Source organism: Dendrobates tinctorius, unplaced genomic scaffold (genome assembly GCF_039654945.1).
Source record: "Dendrobates tinctorius isolate UK_male_01 unplaced genomic scaffold, ASM3965494v1 ptg000011l, whole genome shotgun sequence".
NCBI lineage: Eukaryota > Metazoa > Chordata > Amphibia > Anura > Dendrobatidae > Dendrobates > Dendrobates tinctorius.
Window position 1 is genome coordinate 122,827,764 of NW_027361679.1, and position 6,000 is coordinate 122,833,763.

General features: G+C 50.0%; 1 protein-coding gene across 1 annotated transcript in view; it reads right to left on the minus strand.

The window, feature by feature from the left end:
* The window catches only part of SBNO2 (strawberry notch homolog 2), a 161,058-nt gene extending 159,786 nt beyond the window's left edge, over positions 1 to 1,272 (minus strand). The window contains exon 1 of the mRNA XM_073547184.1: positions 1,024 to 1,272. The gene's annotated coding sequence lies outside the window, so the exon portion shown is untranslated. The remainder of the gene's footprint in view (positions 1 to 1,023) is intronic.
* Between the last annotated feature and the right edge of the window lie 4,728 nt (positions 1,273 to 6,000).

Consider the following 6,000-nt stretch of genomic DNA (forward strand, 5'->3'; position numbering starts at 1 on the left):
GGCGGGCACACAACCGGCGGCAGGTCGGCGGGAACACAACCGGTGGAAGGCACTCGACAGGCGGCGGGCACACAACAGGCGGAAGGCACTCGACAGGCGGCAGGTCGGCGGGCACACAACCGGTGGAAGGCACACGATAGGCGGCAGGTCGGCGGGCACACAACCGGTGGAAGGCACACGACAGGCGGCAGGTCGGCGGGCACACAACCGGTGGAAGGCACACGACAGGCGGCAGGTCGGCGGGCACACGACCGGTGGAAGGCACACGACAGGCGGCAGGTCGGCGTGCACACGACCGGCGGAAGGCACACGACAGGCGGCAGGTCGGCGGGCACACGACCGGCGGAAGGCACACGACAGGCGGCAGGTCGGCGGGCACACGACCGGCGGAAGGCACACGACAGGCGGCAGGTCGGCGGGCACACGACCGGCGGAAGGCACACGACAGGCGGCAGGTCGGCGGGCACACGACCGGCGGAAGGCACACGACAGGCGGCAGGTCGGCGGGCACACGACCGGCGGAAGGCACTCGACAGGCGGCAGGTCGGCGGGCACACAACCGGCGGCAGGCACTCGACAGGCGGCAGGTCGGCGAGCACACAACCAGTGGAAGGCACACGACAGGCGGCAGGTCGGCGGGCACACAACCGGTGGAAGGCACACGACAGGCGGCAGGTCGGCGGGCACACAACCGGTGGAAGGCACACGACAGGCGGCAGGTCGGCGGGCACACAACCGGTGGAAGGCACACGACAGGCGGCAGGTCGGCGGGCACACAACCGGTGGAAGGCACACGACAGGCGGCAGGCACACGACAGGCAGCAGGTCGGTGGTCACACGACTGCCAGCAGTATGGGTGGGGAAACAATGGGAAGCCTCCGGGTGCCCACCTACATCACCATACATTACGTACAGCACAACTACCTGCTTATCCCCACTTGCTGGGACTTTTAGTTCCCAACCACATAAAGACCCGGCCAAGCAGCGTTAAGTGTACACGACGCTCCTAGCCCCAGCGCTCACCACTCTACTTCCGGGACGTGTCCCGTGGGTCCTCACTCCACACTGATCCCGAACACCGAAGCCACCAGGTGGGCTGCCGCCTCACAGACTTGTCCCCAGACGGAATCCTCGCTCCCGGCGCTTTGTTTACAACTTTTTTCCCCCCCCGTTAACGCTTCCGGTCCCAGGAGCCCGTATAGCAGAGGTTTCCGCTCTTCACTTCCTGCTTCCTGCAGCCATCTTTAGTTTACACGAACTTCCGGTCTTTGACATCATTGGGCGTGACGCTAATCACCATGGCAACGAGAAGTTTCTCAACTGCGACGTCATCGAGCGTCAAGTAGGGCGTAATTGTCAGTGCGATTGCGCCACGTTCCTTGCGCAATTCCTACGCCATATTCGTCACGGTGCTCTACGCCTTGTGCGGTCAGCCTAGCTGCAGACTGGGCCTCCCTGGGGTGACTGGCAGTCACAGGGAGTGCGGACAGGTCTTCAATAGCTGCATGGCATTCTGGGTGAAAATCATTTTTTTGTAACTACAATAGGTACTATTAACCCCTTCACCCCCGAGCCTGTGTGCACCTTCCTGACCAGGCCAATTTTTACAATTCTGACCACTGTCCCTTTATGAGGTAATGACTCTGGAACGCTTCCATGGATCCCGGTGATTCTGAGCATGTTTTTCATGGCATATTGTACTTCATGTTAGTGGTAAGATTTCTTCACTATGACGTATGTGTTTGTGAAAAAAAAACGGAAATACATTTCCCACATGTTTACAGCAGCACAATTTTTGATACAATTTTTTTTTTTGTTAGGAAGTTATAAGGGTTAAAAGTTGACCAGCGATTTCTCATTTTTCAACAATTTACAAAACCATATTTTTTAGGGACCACCTCATATTTGAAGTGAGTTTGGGGGTCTATATGACAGAAAATACCCAAAAGTGACACCATTCTAAAAACTGCACCCCTCAAGATGCTCAAAACCACATTCAAGAAGTTTATTAACCCTTCAGGTGCTTCACAGGAATTAAATGTGGAAGGAAAAAAATTAACATTTAAATTTTTTCACAAAAATGTTAATTTAGCCCACAATTTTTTGATTTTCACAAGGGTAACAGAAGATATTGCTCCATAAAATTTGCTGTGCAATTTCTCCAGAGTACACCGATACCCCATGTGTGGGGTAAACCACTGTTTGGGTGCACGGCAGGGCTCGGAAGTGAAGCCGCGTCGTTTGACTTTTTGAAAGCAAAATATGCTGGAATAATTAGCGGATGCCATGTCACGTTTGGAGAGCCCCTGATGTGCCTAAATAGTGGAAACCCCCCCACAAGTGACACCATTTTGGAGACTGGACCCCTCAAGCAATGTATCTACAAGTTTATAACATAAAGCCGTGAAAATAAATAAAATCCCACAAAAATGTTTTTATCCACAGATTTATTATTGTCACAAGGGTAACAATAGAAAATGGACCCAAAATTTTTTGTATGCCGATACCCCATATGTGAGGGAAAACTGTTTGACCACACCGCAGGGCTCGGAAAGGAAAAAGTGATGTTTTAGAACGCAAACTTTCATGGAGTGGTCTGCGGGCGTCATGTTGCGTTTGGAAACCCCCTACAAGTGACCCGATGACCCCTCTAGAAATGTATCTAGATGTGTGTGAGTATTTTGAACCCACAAATGCTTCAAATAATTTTACAACGCTGATCTGTGAAAATTAGAAAAATTTATTGTTCCCAAATGTTGTTTTAGCCCCATTTTTTTCATTTTCACATGGATAGCAGGAGAAAATGGAACCCTAAATTTGTTCAAGCAAGGAGAGTTTTCCAGTGAGCATTGGAGGAACAGTTTTGCAAAAACGTCTTAATATTTAATGAATGAAAAACATTACATATTGTGACAAAAAACTCCCCCCTCCTAAACCTACGCATTTCGGTGGATGCCTTTATCAAGTTGTATCATTTTTCCATAAATTTGTTGTGCATTTTCACCTGATTACACCATATTGTTAGGTGTCAGGTTCCTGCCTCAGGACAGAAGGAAACCCAACCCTTGCCTTCTGCAGTCTCCCATTCCTCTCTAGCCACAGAGGAGGCCGCTCAGCAAAGACATCATTCCCAGCATCTTGCTCAGACTAGCACTGTGGGTTTGGTTGCTGCTGCCACCCCTGGTCCAGCTATAGCAACGCATGCTGGTCAGCAGCAAGCTACTCCAGGGACTAAGTCCTCCTTTCGGTCTACTGAACATGCCCGTGGGACGGTCTCTCATTGGAGATCAGAGGTCACATGCTCAGGTCCTTCTCCAGCTCGGATTGGACCATCAGGAAGGTCCCGGAAGGACTCTGCTTTAAAAGGTTTGCATGGCCACTCAGTCATGCGCTAGTATACATTGTATTTGGTAGAGATGTGTGTGATGATGAATACTTGTGAACCGCTGAATGACTCATTATGAAACCCCTTCCCTTTGATATGCATGTTATTAGGGTTAGAGTTCAGAGTCAGCGCCGAGTTGTTTGGCACTGCCTAGCGCCGCAGTGCTCCCAGTTCCTCACACATGCTAGCGCCTGTGTGCACCAATCTACCTAAGGCACCACGCTACCGCAGGTACTGCAGCATCCTATGCGCTTTCCAGGCCTGAGTGTAGGCTGGTTAGTGGCGTCCGCCAGAGCTGCACCCTGTGACTTCTAACTGGGCACAGCATCCTATAAGTGTCTGTTCAGGCATTGCGGTTGCGGTGCCGAGCACTAGTGTGACTAGAGGGACTCAAACCCAGTGTCTCAGGGGTAGAGTTCTGTGTCTATACACCAGTGCTCACACTGCCGAGCTCTGAGAGCGTAAACAGGCTGCGGCATTTGTGTTTGGCAGTCAGGCGGCTCTGTGAGGTAAGAGTCCGCCTCTGTACACATTAGGTGGAGTTAACCCCGTGGGTTCCTCTATTGTACTGCCATATAACGTCCGCCATTACCGAGCAGCAGTTACCATCTCTGCACGGTGGACCCCGGGCTGCGAACGCACCTTATACCTTCTTTATTATTTGGTGCGTTCCGCCAGCCCGTAACACATATGTGGTTGAAAACTACTTTTGAGGCACAGTTCAAATCTCAGAAGGGAAAGAGTTCCATATTGGAGTTCAGATTTTGCTGGACTGGTTTGAGAGTGCCAAGTCATATTGGCAGAGCCCTGAGGTCCAAAAACAGCAGAACACCCCATAAGTGACCTGTCACGGGTTTACTGGGTTAGAGAGGAGCCAGAAGACCGCAGAGTTTGATACTACTCCTGCACGGATTGAAAGCATTTCACCTTATTAAACAGTGTAAATTTCTTTGGGCAGTGCAGGGGTTAATCTGCTCTGTTGAGAGCTCCCTCTCAGCTGTGCACTGTTAGCCTCTCCAATCTATAGATATAAAAACGAGTGTATATGTGTGTATTGACGATGATGTCATAATGGTTGCCATGACGACAATGATGTCATAATGGTTGCCATGGCGAAGATGATGTCATAATAGGCTGCATTGGCGAAGATGATGTCATAATGGGTATATGGGCATGGAACTATGGGATGACGGATGTGTGATGGGTATATGGGCACGGGACTATGGGATGGAGGATATGTATGATGGGAATATGGGCACGGGACTATGGGATGGAGGATATGTATGATGGGTATATGGGCATGGGACAATGGGATGGAGAATGTGTGAAGGGCATGGGACTATGAGATGGCGGATATGTATGATGGGTATACAGGCATGGGACTATGGGATGGAGAATATGTATGATGGGTATATGGGCACTAGACTATAGGATGGAGGATAAAAATTTGTTATAACTAACCACAGTTAGTTACTATGCCCGGGCAACGCCGGGCTCTTCAGCTAGTCTATATAAATTAGGCACTGGCTAGCAGTCATTGTCAGAGCAAGCTTATGCTGCATGGCTGGAGGTTGTTATAGAAAAAGGCGTTGGTGGGTTTATCTGTGATTGTTGCTAGGTTTTGGGTGTGTGATAATTTCCTTTCTTCTCCTACTTTGGTTTAACCCCATCCTCCACTCCCATATGCATTCCTATGTTGTATGTGTGAGTATATTTGGTATTTTTCATTACCCCTGTCCATATTACTTTGTTAGTCTGGTTGGTGTATTGCAGTACACTACTACTCCCCTCTTCTCTAGGTGAGGGAAGAGTTCAGACTGAGGGCAGATTCAGGAGCTAAGGCAAGGTACATGGCCTCGGCATCTTCACCATCAGAAGAAATCTGGGGAACAGGGCGAGCTAGGGCGCCCTTAGCGTTAAGGACAGGGAAGGAGCCTCTGGTCTCGGGACACCCGACAACAGAATCATGACATGACCCCATTTAACAAACTACACCTCTCAATTCACCTAGGGGTGCAGTGATCATATTCACAACACAGGTGTGTCACAGACTTATATACCATTGAGCAGTGAAGAAATATAATTACATTTTTACCACCAAAATTAAGTCTCGGACCCAGATTTTACATTTTTACACTGGGAAATGGGTAAAAATGGCACCAAAATTTGTCTCACAATTTCGACTGAATGTAGAAATACCCCAAGTGTGGCTGAACAGTACTATTCTCCTCCTGGAGTGCAGATTTTCCCTGAATAGTTTGCAGACTCCTTATACAGAGCTCCTAGGTGCTAGAAGAGCAGAATCCCCCTCAAGTGAACCCATTTTTGAAATTATACTCCTTTGGGATTAAGGACGACTTAAGGAGCTAAGGCAAAGTACGTGGCCCTATCATCTTCACCATCAGAAGTAATTGGGCGAGATAGGGCGCCCCTAGCATTAGGGACAGGAAAGGAGCCCCTGGTCCTGGGACACCCGGCAACAGAGTTGTGTATGTGACAGCTGGCACCCCACAGCAACTCTGATTCCGCTGTCAGTAGTTATAGCGGCATAGAGGGTCATCGCGCAGGGAGGGGGCTCCCTGCGGGCTTCCATCAAGACAACGTGATATGTTCGC